We start from the raw sequence: 14901 nt of genomic DNA, 5'->3' as shown, positions 1-14901 counted from the left end.
TGTTAGGTCCCTACAATTTCTGTCCTTTTTTGAGCCCATCTTTGCATGAAATGTTCCCTTGGTATCTCTAATTTTCTTGAAGAGATCTCTAGTCATTCCCATTTTATTGTTTTCCTCTATTTCTTTGCATTGATTGCTGAGGAAGGCTTTCTTATCTCTCCTTGCTATTCTTTGGAACTCTGCATTCAAATGGGTATATCTTTCCTTTTGTCCTTTGCTTTTCACTTCCTGTCTTTTCACAGCTATTTGTAAGGTCTCCTCAGATAGCCATTTTGCTTTTTTGCATTTCTTTTTCTTGGGATGGTCTTGATTCCTGTCCCCTGTACAATGTCATGAACCTCCACTCATAGTTCATCAGGCACTCTGTCTATCAGATCTAGTCCCTTAAGTCTATTTCTCACTTCCACTGTATAGTCATAAGGGATTTGATTTAGGTCATACCTGAATGGTCTAGTGGTTTTCTCCAATTTCTTCAATTTCAGTCTGAATTTGGCAATAAGGACTTCATGGTCCAAGGAATGGGTGAATTTAACTCAGATGACCATTATATCTACTACTGTGGGCAGGAATCCCTTAGAAGAAATGGAGTAGCCATCATAGTCAACAAAAGAGTCAGAAATGCAGTACTTGGATGCGATCTCAAAAACGACAGAATGATCTCTGTTCATTTCCAAGGCAAACCATTCAATATCACAGTAATTCAAGTCTATGCCCCACCAGTAACACCAAAGAAGCTGAAGTTGAACAGTTCTGTGAAGACTTACAAGACCTTCTAGAACCAACACCCAAAAAAGATGTCCTTTTCATCATAGGGGACTGGAATGCAAAAAGTAGGAAGTCAAGAAACACGTGGAGTAACAGGCAAATTTGGCCTTGGAGTACAGAATGAAGAGGGCAAAGGCTAATAGAGTTCTGCCAAGAGAACTCACTGGTCATAGCAAACACCCTCTTCCAACAACACAAGAGAAGACTCTACACATGGAGATCACCAGATGGTCGACACCAAAATCAGATTGATTATATTCATTGCAGCCTGTTGTTTTAGATACCCCTGTATATATCTTTGACCCCTAAATCTACAGATAAAGGCTATTCCTCTCTACAGATTTCCAGGTCCTTATGGGAGACATTCATGTTTATCCTCCAGGCTCTTCACCTTTATCTCACATGCCAAAATTGATCTCATCACTTTCCCCAACTTCCATGACCTTCTTTGTTTTCCAGCTCTCCCTGATCTTTATCATTTCTATTTTTAAAAATTTTCTTTTTTGATTTATTTTTATTGAGGTAACACAGGTTTCTAACATTTTACATTTCATATGTACAGTAATATATTTTGACTTATGCATAACCTGTAGTATGCTCACCACCCAAAATTTAGTTTCCATCTGTCACCATACACTTGATCCCCATTACCCATTTCACCCTCCCCCTCCTGCCTTTTCCATTCCAGTACCACTGCTCTTTCCTCTATACCTATGTTTCTGTTTTTGGTTGGTTTGATTTGATCATTTATTTTGGTTTTGATTTGCTTCTTTGTCTGTTTATAACATGTCTGAGTGAAAGCATATGGTATTTGACTTTCTCTGTTGGACTTACATTACTTAGCATAATACTCTCAAAGTTTATGCAGGTTGCTGGAAAAAAAAAAAAAAAGATTCCATCCTTTATAGGCTGAGTAGTATTCCACTGTATACTATATCTTCTTTATCTGTGCTTCTGTTTCATGGGCACTTAGGTTACATCCATATCTTGGCTATTATAAATGATGCTATGACGGCAGTGTTCTCTAATCTTAATTGATGGGAACGCATCTCCCAGCCTCCAAGTCTCTCCCCTTCTCTCTCATACACTGTATCCAATTCACCACTGGGCTTTGCTATTTCTAACTTTTAAGTCCATCCTTTCATTTCTATTTCCTCTGCCATTGTCTTAATTCAGGTTCTCAGCAATGGCTGTGATAAATTTTGTTGGGTTTCTAGCTTCTTGTCTCCTCCTCTTTCCAATCTATCTCTGCATGGCCACCAGACTGATGTTTTAGAAAACCTAAGTATGATCAAATTCTCCCATACTTAAAACTTTTCACTGGCTCTCCCTTGTATGGTGGTAGTGGTTTAGTTGCTAAGTTGTGTCCGAATCTTGCAACCCCATGGACTGTAGCCTGCCAGGCTCCTCTGTTCATGGGATGCTCCAGGCAAGAATACTAGAGTGGGTTGCCATTTCCTTCTCCACTCTCTGTATAGCCCATGCAAGGAGCAGGGGATAGAAAATCCTTTATTGTCTGCTCCACTCAGCTCCTACTTTGAACTTCACATTCCAGTCAATCTAATCTATTTCTATTTTCCTGGACATACCACATTTGTTTTATCCCTCTGTGTGTTTTTACTTGCACTGACCTCTCCTCTATTATGTTTCCACTGTCTCTTTAGCACCCAGAAAACCCCTCAAGGGTCCATCAATATTCAATGTAGTCATCACTTCCTCTAGAAGGATTTCCTTCACCTTATTCTATCTCTGTGACAGTGTTAATCTCTCCCCATTTTCATTTTTTTCTGCCTTTTTTTTTTTTTTTTAAAGAAATAGTAGCTGGAAAGACACACACTTCTGTGGTCTCTGGAATTCTTTATTGCCTTTTTTTTTTTTTTTTTTTTAAAGAAATAGTAGCTAGAAAGTCCATTTTCAGAAATTGAGCATACTTTGGTTGTTAGACTTACTGTGGCATATACAAACAATACACAAGTTTATTGATTTATTTGTCTGCTTCCCTTCCCAGAATATAAGCTCTTTGGCACAAGAAAATGCATTTCACTAGCACAATGCCTTATAAATGTTAGATAACCCACAGTAGAAAATAGATGTTTACATAATGGAGTTGAACAAAACACACCCAGCTGGCTCAGTGGTAAAGAATACAGCTGCAATGCAGGAGATGTGGGGTTGATTCCTGGGTCACAAAGATCCCTTGTAGAAGGAAATGGCAACCCACTCCAGTATTATTGCCTGGAGAATCCCATGGACAGAGGAGCCTAGCGGGCTATGATCCTTGGAGTCGCAAAGAGCCTGACACAATTTAGCAACTAAGTTGTTGAAATGACAACAAAACACAAATACATGATTATGCATTGAAATTTCCCTTGACACTTTTCTCTTTCACATTGAATTTAATTATCACCAAAGCCAGTGATAATTGACAACTGTTTTCAAAAAATATCTCTAGAATCCAGCTCCCACTTTATCCAGGTCACTACAAATTTCACCCAGATGATGGTATCTTCTTAAATAGTTATCCTGCTTTGGTCCTTGCCTTTCACCAAAATCTATTTGCAACCTGAATGATCCTTTAAAAACTAATCAGAATATGACATCTTTCGGCTGAAAACCTTCCAAAGGCTCACACCTCATTCATGTAAAGCCAAAGCCCTACAACAGGGGCTACAAGGCCATGTCCCATCTCCCTGTCCTCTCTCTAACCTAATTTTCACTCTTCTTACTCAACTCCTGCCACACTGTCATTGTTTTCCAACACTCCAGCCACATTCTTACCTAAGTCATTTGCACTTTTCCCTTCCTTTGGAATGCTTTCCCACAAATGTCCATGTGGTCTATAGTCTCCTTCATTACCAGGTTCAATTGTCATCTTCCCTCTACCAGGTCTTCTCTGACTGTGGCTGTGTTTTAAATTGCAACCCCTCAACACCCCTGCTTTATTTTCCCCCATATACTTACCATTCTGGACATACTGTTGTTGTTCAATTGCTAAGTTGTGTCCAACCCTTTGCAACCCCAGGGACTGCAGCATGCTAGGCTTCCCTGTCCTTCACTAAGTTGGACACTAAGCTACTAAGGAACACTTAGTTGGACACTAAGCTACTCCCTGAGTTTGTTCAAATGCAAGTTCACTGAGTTGGTGAGGCCATCAAACCATCTCATCCTCTGTTGTCCCTTCTCTTGCCCTCAATCTTTCCCAGCATCAGGGTCTTTTCCAATGAGTTGGCTCTTCACATTAGGTTGCCAAAGTATTGGAGTTCAGCTTTGGGATCAGCCCTTTCAATGAATAATCAGGGTTGATTTCCATCAGGATTGACTGGTTGGATCTCCTTGCAGTCCAAGGGACTCTCAAGAATCTTCTCCAACACCACAGTTGGAAAGTATCAATTCTTTGACTCTCAGCCTTCTTTATGGTCCAACTCTCACATCCGTACATGACTACTGGAAAAACCATAGCTTTGTACAGACGTTTGTTGGCAAAGTGATGTCTCTGCTTTTTAATACATTGCCTAAGTTCATCATAGCTTTTCTTCCAAGGAGCAAGGATCTTTGAATTTCATGGCTGTAGTCACCATCTGCAGTGATTATGGAGCCCAAGAAAATAAACCTTGTCGCTGTTTCTACTTTTACCCCACCTGTTTGCACTCCTCTGGGATGTTCTCCTGCCACATGTCCATGTGTCCTATTGCCTCACTTCCTTCATTACCGTGTTCAGTTGTCATCTCTCCACCAGATCTTCTTTGACTCAGGCTGAATTTTAAATCGCAACCCCCTCCATACATACCCCTGCTTTATTTTTCTCCGTAGTACTTCCACTCTAGACATACATATTTTAATAATTTATGTGTAGAATGTAAGCTTAATTCTACAGAGATTTGGTCTTTTTTGTTTACTGCTATATATCTGGCATCTAGAATGATGCCTTGAACATGGAAGGAACTCAAATATTTGCGGAAACTACTGGTGGGTTCTGTGACGGTTGGCATTGAAGTTCTGCCCTTAGGGTTTTTTTGGTTTGTTTATTTTATTTGTAGGAAATGACTTTTTATTTTCCTGAAGCATTTTCTTGAGATCACCTTCCTACACGAAGGGGTGCTCTGCCCCCACTCCCAACTTCAGCCATAACGGATGCCTTCTGAGTTTTCTCAGGCAGCACAAAGCAGACCAAAATTGTCAAAAATAAATAAAGAGAAGAGTTAAAAAATAAAAAGAGAAGAGCTAATGTAGATCTTTTTGAGGCATCTCTAAAAATACTCTCAAAAGGCATCTGGAAACAGGATAACCCCTTTATCATGGGAGGGAGCTCATTTTAGGGAAATCTAAATGAAATCCAGTCAGACTTGCTCTTAGTGTGAGCAAGCCTGAGGAAACATTCTCGTAATTTTTTTATTGATCTCCTCATTTCCTTAAAAATTTTTTTTTCATTTATTTTAATTGCTTTACAGACTTTTGTTGTTTTCTGTCAAACCTCAACATGAATCAGCCGTAGGTATATATATATTACCTTCTTGAACCTCCCTCCCATCTCCCTCCCCATCCCACCCCTCTAGGTTGATACAGAGCCAGTGTTTGACTTTCCTGTGCCATTGGGTTTTAATCCCCAATGCACAGGTTGCTTTCTTGTTTTTATGCAAGTAATATACTAATTTTTTTTTCCCCTTATAGCTTTCCTTGACTTTTGGGTATCATGCATTTTCTGCAAATTTCCCCCCATCCTCTTATCAGATGTAACCACACCTCTTCTTTATTTTTGCAATTGGCCTTCCGAAATCCAAAAATTGGAAGATAAAAATGAAAACATAAATTCCACTTATCATTAAAATTTTAGCAAAAATATTTTTCTAAAGAAAACTTCTGGGGTTTTATTGTCTAGAGTTCTTTTGCTGGTAGATAAAACATCTCAATGATTTCCAGTCATACAACTGAAACTCTTCCATATGATTATCTTTTCTACCCTTACAAAAATAGAAAATTCAAAGTATCATACACCCACTTATGAATCTCTTTCTCTACCTTCCCATTCATAATGAAATATTCTTTTTAAGAAGCCTTCCTCAAATGTTACAAATTATTTTATTTTTTTCACTTTCTTTAGTTTTCCTTCACTCATTTGAATGAGATGGTCAAGTGCTATGGAGAACTGCTATAGAGAAATACAAGCAGAGAAAGGGGCTAGGGAGAGGGCATGTGTGAGGCAGATGAGGAGTCAATTTTAAACAGGGAGGAGAGTGAAGTTTTTCCCAATTGCTACCAAGGAAGATTCTAGGTTGTGGTACCTTAGTTAAAAATAACATCTTTAAATAACATCTTAAAAAATAGCATCTTTAAAGCTGTCTTTTTAAACTAACTCTGATCATGTTACCATCTTACTATCAGGCTGAGAGATGGTCGATTTGGAGGAGAAAAGTTTGTTATCTGTTTTTTCTATATAATCTTTGATTCAAGAACATATCCAAATTTAACATACAAAAGGAAAAAGGATAAGAGAGAATAGAGAGAGAAATACAGAAAGAGAGAGAACAATAAGTATTTCTGATCAAGTTTTCCTAGAAGTAGAACCTGAGTCAAGGATTCCAGTGCAAGTGGTTTACTAAGGAAATGGGAGAAAAACCTGGAAGGGATTGAGGAAAGTAGGACTGGGAAAGGGAAATTCAGGCCTGGGTTCAGGTGAAGCCCCAGATTCATCTAAATCCTGCAGGGTGCCCTAGAGCAACAGTTACACCTTTGACTTGTTAGTTCTGCCTGGAATGCAAGGGACTGAGTTTTTGTACTTTCGCAGCCACTTACATGTCTGTGGAGCTTTAAGACACAGGTAAGGCTGCTCCAGTGCCCAAGTGCCATCCTTTGGTCTTACATCACCAAAGGGTACAGGTTGGATGGGTACACAGAGTTGATGAGAAGGATCTAAGGGCATCTGGGCAGGCACCACCTATATCTACTACAGTAAGTGTGATTATTTTTTTCATTTAAAAGTTTATTTTTTAACTAAGAAGAAGGCTTAGGGCAAAGATTAACTTTATTATAAAAATGAGGCAGTTTCAGGATATATTTGTTTAAATATAATTATATATATTTATTATATATATTATATATATATATATATTTTTTTTTTATATAGGTTATCTCCTTTTGGGGGCTACAATCTAATTCTCAAAAGCCCAGTTTGGGAGCTAAATCAATTTGTAGCACAAAGAGTGACTTCTCAAGTTCAACATGGTCCCACATACCACAAGTCCAGAAGGGCCTGTTACCCCTCCTTACCAAACTACTCCACCCCATGGTGGCCATCATCACTTCATGCCACAAACAGAACAGCCTTTCTCTGATAAGGATATTCTTATTCTTAGAATGTAGGGTAGTGTGTACATTCCAAGCTTTTTTTTTTTTTTTAATTTTATTTTATTTTTAAACTTTACAATATTGTATTAGTTTTGCCAAATATTGAAATGAATCCGCCACAGGTATACCTGTGTTCCCCATCCTGAACCCTCCTCCCTCCTCCCTCCCCATACCCTCCCTCTGGGTCATTCCAAGCTTTTAGTAAGCCTCTCCCTTCCTTTTTTGACTCAGTTGAAATCAACTGTTCCTTGGATGGTCCCTTTGGAGAAATGCCATTGTAAATGGAATTAAAACATTTTTTTTCTGTTGATGGAGAAATCAATCTTAAAAAGAGAGAAGAGTTTGGAGCTGGTCACTCAGAATGGTGGAGCAGGACAGATATGGCCAGAACATGGTGGGTGGGAAAGAGCTCAGTGTCATCTGACAAAGCCTTTCCAATACGCTATTCATACATTCCTGATGAGGATAGAACTAAATAGCACTAGAATTTTAAGTAAAAAGTGTCATGAACAACTTTTGGTCTGAGGTTATTACTGGTGGATTAAAGCCTGATCAATGACTTGAGTTGTGACCATGAACAATGTGGGTTGTTGGAACATTTTCTATTTGCTTTTATTATTATTAGCACCTCTTCCTTTCCTGACAGCTTTTCACTGAATGTGCCCTTTTAAAAAGAAAATCTTTTAAAGGAGAGGACATACTGCCACCTATTGAAATAATGCAATTATTGATACATACAAGACACCCAAATTCTAAAACGTCAGGACTGTGTTGCCCCACCCCACACAAAAGCAAATGGTGTGAACTCTGAAACATTTTCTCAGCTCTTTCAGTCCTGGACTTTACAAAAATATTCACTTTGTATAATGAGATCATTTCTAAAAGGAGCTTCAGGGTCAGGAACAGCATTTCTTCTTGGACCTACAGATCTCAGAGTGAACAAGAACAGGAGTGTTTGAAAGCTGCTTTGGGGCTTCCCAGGTGGCGCTAATGGTAAAGAACCTGCCTGCCGATGCAGCAAACATAAGAGATGTAGGTTCAATCCCTGGATCGGAAAGATCCCCTGGAGGAGGGCATGGCAACCCACTCCAATATTCTTGCCTGGAAAATCCCATGGACAGAGGAGCCTGGAGGGCTACAGTCCATAGGGTCACAAAGAATCTGACACAATGAAGCAACTTAGCATGCACTGGTACCATTAGCTACTGTCCTGCTCACACAGGAGCAACTGAGAGGAGAGCACACCACATTCTTAAACAGGCAGAATGCCTGGCCACTGGCTCCCAGGAAAGTAACCTTAATCTAGCAGGGGTCCTCTTTATGGGTCCTTTGACCAGGACACTGTTATCCTCTTTCCCTCACTTAGGATGAAGCCAGAAACAGTGCGGATTTCCTCAGCTGTGAAACAGCTGTAATCATTCCAGCATCTCTGACATCAGAGACTGCTCACAAAAATGGAATAAAACAAGGCACAGGAAAGTGCCTTGTAAAGCGTGTACACATCTGACAATGTAGAACCTTGTTTTCAGACTTATTCTACTGCTAGTGACAATTAGTGCTGAATTCCCCTTTACTGTCTGCTTTTAGAGGATTGCTCTCCTGATGAACAGTTCATCTGGGAAACTCTTCCACAACCTTGGCATCACTGAACTGTATTTTAATACAGTTTCTTACAGGGCAAACACTGTTCCCAGTAGTTGCCACAGAAGAAAGATTTGAGATTGCAAGACATTAATCAAACACATCAGTTAAATCATCCTTTTTAGCTGCCTCTGGTCATGCCTTCTCCTTCCAAAAGGTTACCATGATTTTCTGTGTAACATAGCCCTCTGCAATAGAGTCCCAGTGGTGTAACCAATTTGGTATTATTTTCTCATCTACTTTTGCTCTTCTCATGAGGTCTAGTCTAGTAATGGCTCAGAAATTCTGGCCTCTGTTGCTTCTACTTTTAATGCTGAAATTTCCTTTTCCCTTTTGAGGAGCAACAATCCAACCAAGAAAGAACCCCAACCATTGCTTCTGTCAGCCTAGTATCTTTTCCCCTTCCTCTGGCATTAGAACCCTTTTTTTCCTTTATGAATTCGTCCTTGACCAACCCGCAGTCCTTGTGGTCAACTGGGGTTGGTCTCACCTCTTCCCCTGCTCCATAAGTGGGAACATCATATAAGTTAGAGCATAGAGAAGCCTTCTTATTCATGATTTTTGTTGTAATTATTTAGAGAGAAATGTTCTCTTTATACTGAGGTTGTTAAGCTTACAGGATTTAGGCTGGAGTTGTCAATTGTCCTCTTTGCCACTCTGGGGAGTGCTTTCTGAGCACAGAGAGAAGCAGAGTAAGAGAGACAGACTGTGCCTGAAGAGTCACCATGAAACCTAATTATTTAAGCTATTAATGCACTCAATATAACAGTAATCCAAGTCTATGCCCCAACTACTAATGCCAAAGAGGCTGAAGTTCAATGGTTCTATGAAGACCTACAAGACCTTCTAAAAAAGACATCAAAAAAAGTCTTCTTCAACATAGGGAACTGAAAATGTAAAAGTAGGAAGTCAAGAGATACCTGGACTAACAAGACAGTTTGGCCTTGGATTACAAAATGAAGCAGGGCAAAGGCTAACAGTTTTGCCAAGAGAATGCATTGGTCATAAAAGCACCATCTTTCAACAACACAAGAGACAACTCTACACATGGACATCACCAGATGGTCAATACTGAAATCAGATTGATTTTATTCTTTGCAGCTGAAGATGGAGAAGCTCTATACTGTGAGTAAAAACAAGATGACCCAGATCTGGCTGTGGCTCAGATTATGAACTTCTTATTGCCAAATCCAGACTTATATTGAAGAAAGTAGAGAAAACCACTGGGCCATTCAGGTATGACTTAAGCAAATCCCTTATGATTACACAGTGAAAGTGACAAATAGATCAAGGGATTAGATCTGATTAGAGTGCCTGAGTGTCAGACTTTATTTTTTGGGCTCCAAAATCACTGCAGATGGTGATTGCAGCTGAAATGAAAACATGAAAGCACGGCAGATGAAATTAAAACATGTTTACTCCTTGAAAGGAAAGTTATGACCAACCTAGAGACCATATTCAAAAGCAGAGACATTACTTTGCCAACAAAGGTCCGTCTAGTCAAGGCTATGGTTTTGCCTGTGGTCATGTACGGATGTTGGAGAAGGCAATGGCACCCCACTCCAGTACTCTTGCCTGGAAAATCCATGGATAGAGGAGCCTGGTAGGCTGCAGTCCATGGGGTCGCGAAGAGTCGGGAACGACTGAGCGACTTCACTTTCACTTTTCACTTTCATGCATTGGAGAAGGAAATGGCAACCCACTCCAGTGTTCTTGCCTGGAGAATCCCAGGGATGGGGAAGCCTGGTGGGCTGCCATCTATGGGGTCGCACAGAGTTGGACACGACTGAAGCGACTTAGCAGCAGCAGCAGCATGTATGGATGTGAGAGTTAAGACTGTGAAGAAGGCTGAGTGCCAAAGAATTGATGCTTTTGAACTGTGGTGTTGGAGAAGACTCTTGAGAGTCCCTTGGACTGCAAGGAGATCCAACCAGTACATTCTGAAGGAGATCAGCCCTGGGATTTCTTTGGAGGGAATGACGCTGAAGCTGAAACTCCAGTACTTTGGCCACCTCATGTGAAGAGCTGACTCATTGGAAAAGACTCTGATGCTGGGAGGGATTGGGGGCAGGAGGAGAAGGGGACGCCAGAGGATGAGATGGCTGGATGGCATCACTGACTCGATGGACTTGAGTCTGAGTGAACTCCGGGAGTTTGTGATGGACAGGGAGGCCTGGCGTGCTGCGATTCATGGGGTCGTAAAGAGTCAGACACGACTGAGCGACTGAACTGAACTGAACTGAACTGAGAGTGCCTGAAGAACCATGGATAGAGGTTCGTAACATTGTATAGGAGGCTGTGATCAAAACCATTCCCAAGAAAAAGAAATGCAAACAGACAAAATGGTTGTCTGAGGAGGCCTTATATAGCTGAGAAAAGAAGAGAAGCAAAAGGCAAAAGAGAAAAGGAAAGATATACCCATCTGAACGCAGAGTTCCAAAGAATAGCAAGGGAGAGATAAGAAAGCCTTCCTAAGTGATCAATGCAAAGAATAGAGGAAAATAATAGGATGGGAAAGACTAGAGATCTCTTCAAGAAAATTAGAGATACCAAGGGAACATTTCATACAAAGATGGGCACAATAAAGGACAGAAATGGTATGGACCTAAGAGAAGCAGAAGATGTTAAGAAGAGGTGGCAAGAATACACAGAAGAATTGTACAAAAAAGACCTTATGACTCAGATAACCACGATGGTGTGATCACTCACCTAGAGCCAGACATCCTGAAATGCGAAGTCAAGTGGGCCTTAAGAAGCATCACTATGAGCAAAGCTAGTGGAGGTGATGGAATTCCAGCTGAGGTATTTCAAATCCTAAAAGATGATGCTGTGAAAGCGCTGCACTCAATATGCCAGCAAGTTTGGAAAGCTCAGCAGTGGCCACAGGACCGCAAAAGGTCAGTTTTCATTTCAATTCCAAAGGCAATGCCAAAGAATATTCAAACCACTGCACCATTGCACTTACTTCACATGCTAGCAAATTAATGCTCAAAATTCTCCAAGCTAGGCTTCAACAGTACATGAATCGAGAACTTCCAGATGTTCAAGCTGGAATTAGAAATGGCAGAAGAACCAGAGATCAAATTACCAACATTGGTTGGATCATAGAGAAAGCAGAATTCCAGAAAAACATCTACCTCTGCTTCATTGACTATGCTAAAGCCTTTGACTGTGTGGATCAAAACACTGTGGAAAATTCTTAAACAGATGGGAATACCAGACCATATTACCTGCCTCCTGAGAAACCTGTATGCAGGTCAAGAAGCAACAGTTATAACCAGACATGGAACAACAGACTGGTTCAAAATTGGGAAAGGAGTACATCAAAGCTGTGTATTGTCACCAGGCCTTTTTAACTGATATGCAGAGTACATCATGCAAAATGCTGGGCCAGATGAAGCACAAGCTTGAATCAAAACTGTCTGGAGAAATATCAATAACCTCAGGTATGCAGATGACACCACCCTTATGGTGGAAAGCAAAGGGGAAATAAAGAGGCTCTTGATGAAGGTGAAATACGAGAGTAAAAAAGCTTGCTTAAAACTCAACATTCACAAAACTAAGATCACAGCATTTGGTCCCATCACTTCAAGGCAAACAGATGGAGAAACAATGGAAACAGTGACAGACTTTATTTTATTGGGCTCCAGAATCACTGCAGCCATGAAACTAAAAGACACTTGCTCCTTGGAAGAAAAGCTATTACCAACATAGACAGCATATTAAAAAGCAGAGACATTACTTTGCCGACAATGTTCCATCTAGTGAAAGCTATGTTTTTTCCAGTAGTCATGTATGGATGTGAGAGCTGGACCATAAAGAAAGCTGAGAGTCAAAGAATTGATACTTTCCAAATGTGGTGTTGGAGAAGATTCTTGAGAGTCTCTTGGACTGCAAGGAGATCAAACCTGTCAATCCTAAAGGAAATCAATCCTGAATGCTCATTGGAAGGACTGATGGTGAAGCTGAAGCTCCAATACTTTGGCCACCTGATGTGAAGAGCCTACTCATTAGAAAAGACCCTGCTGCTGAGAAAGATTGAGGGCAGGAGGAGAAGGGGGTGACCGAGGATGAGATGGTTGGATGGCATCACTGACTCAACGGACGTGAGTTTCAGCAAGCTCTGGGAGATGGTGAAGGACAGGGAAGCCTGACTGCAGTCAGCCCATGGGGTTGAAAAGAGTCAGACATACCTAGCAACTGAACAATAATACAATGCCCCCTTTATGTTTAAACTAGTTTCAGTTGTATTTTTGTCACTTATGACCAAGAGAGCTTTAGTAGACTCCTCAGTTCCACCAGTTTAAATTACCTTAAAAATGACCTTTATAAAAGAAAGATAGTATCCTGATCCTCACCAAGCCCCTAGTTAAATGAAATTGAGATGTGAAATTCCCTCCTACAATACTCCCTCTGGCTAACCATCTGTGGTAAACAAAAAGAATCCCTTTCTCCTACCTTTGAAAAACACGCCTGGTCAGGTTATGAAGACTACCAGTAAGCATTAGCTCTTGACAGTAAGATGGCTCCTTGCAGGATACAGAGCCCTATGTGGAGTCTGTTCCCAGTCCCCGACCCACACATGCCTTTAGTAAACATTACATGATGTAAACAGCAGATAGGATCACAATCATAGAGAAGGGTTACACTGAGTAAAAGGTTCAGAGATTCCACAATTACTTGCACTGTTTATGTTTCCTTCAACAATCAGGAAACCCTACTTTGTCAAGCACTGGTCAGCACCATATTACAACAAATAGAATCTGGGACTATAACCTTCCATTTTTTTCTGATCTGGAGTCTATCGTTGTTCCATAGAGCCAGAAAATCCATTTGGGCTGGAAGAATATTAATTTTCCTTATTCTTTCCTGCAAGCATGAGGAGTGCCATGGACACCACATCTGCTGTTTCAAGTCAGAGGTTTAATCTAATTATTAAAAAAAAAAAAAAGAAAGAATGTATCATTGTATCCTATTTACTATATTAATCCATAATCTGGGGCTAATTGCCAAAGGACTGGTTTTTATTATTGACATCAATATAAATTAACGGTAAAATCATCAAGGTTAGAGAAAAGAGGAGGATAATTTTTTCTATAATCCTCAGGACACTCTTGAGATAACTGGGCCTGAGAAAATCAATATTCCATGTAAGAACTACTAAAGAGGCAGGACCTTCCACTCTGGTTGTCAAACTTATTAGTCTTACTAGGTTTATTTACTCAGTGAACATTTATGGAGCACAATATGCCAGACAATACAATAGACATTACGGGTAGCTGACTAAGTAGATATTACCCTAAAGTCTTGTGGGAGACACATATATTTAAATTCATATTATATTAATAGTACAAGATGATGTATTCTGAGATGCATGAATGTTCAAAATACAGTGGGAAAGCTCTGACTCTGGGAATGGCAGAGTAGTTTTTATTTGACCAATCCTCCCAAGGACAAACTGTCTCAAATCTTTGGAAGGCCCTGAACTGGGTAAACACACAGGGGACTTCAAGGAGTCCAGTGGGTATTTCAGAGGCCATCCAAAGACTTGAGGCAGTTCCTGTGCCAGTTTAGAGGTGTCCTACTTGTGCCTCCCCCAGTTTTGGTCTTCTCTCACTCAATTCCCAGCTACTCTAACACCCTAAACTGTCTTCTGACAACTCAAATCAATAGACTGAAGCCTTCTTTTTGAGCTCTGGTTGCACCACACCTATGGATACAAGGTATCCTCAAGGCATTGGTCATGTAAATATAGCTCTCACTCAGTGTAGTTTTCTTCTTTCAAGAGTCAAACTTGTTCAATTTTGCCTGCTTTTGATTTTCAGCAAACTATAAATAGTGGTTTTTCATGTTTTATCAAAAATGAAGGCAAAGGACATTTCCAAATAAACAAAAGCTTATAGAATTCCTATAAGAACTATTGAAAGAAGTTATTTAAACTAAAGGCATTAATAGCAGACAGAAATTCTGATATATAGGAAGGAATAAAGACCACTGGAAATGGAAGATAAGTGAGTAAACATAAAATAGAATTTTTTTCTTTCTTATAATTGTTTTCAAATACCTGTTTCATGCAAAAATTGTAACATCTTATTGTGGAAATTATTTAAAATAAATAACAAGAGCACACAAGATGGCATAGTGGTAAACTGG

This window comes from Bos indicus x Bos taurus, chromosome 17 (assembly GCF_003369695.1).
Source record: "Bos indicus x Bos taurus breed Angus x Brahman F1 hybrid chromosome 17, Bos_hybrid_MaternalHap_v2.0, whole genome shotgun sequence".
NCBI lineage: Eukaryota > Metazoa > Chordata > Mammalia > Artiodactyla > Bovidae > Bos > Bos indicus x Bos taurus.
This window is presented reverse-complemented; position numbering follows the sequence as displayed.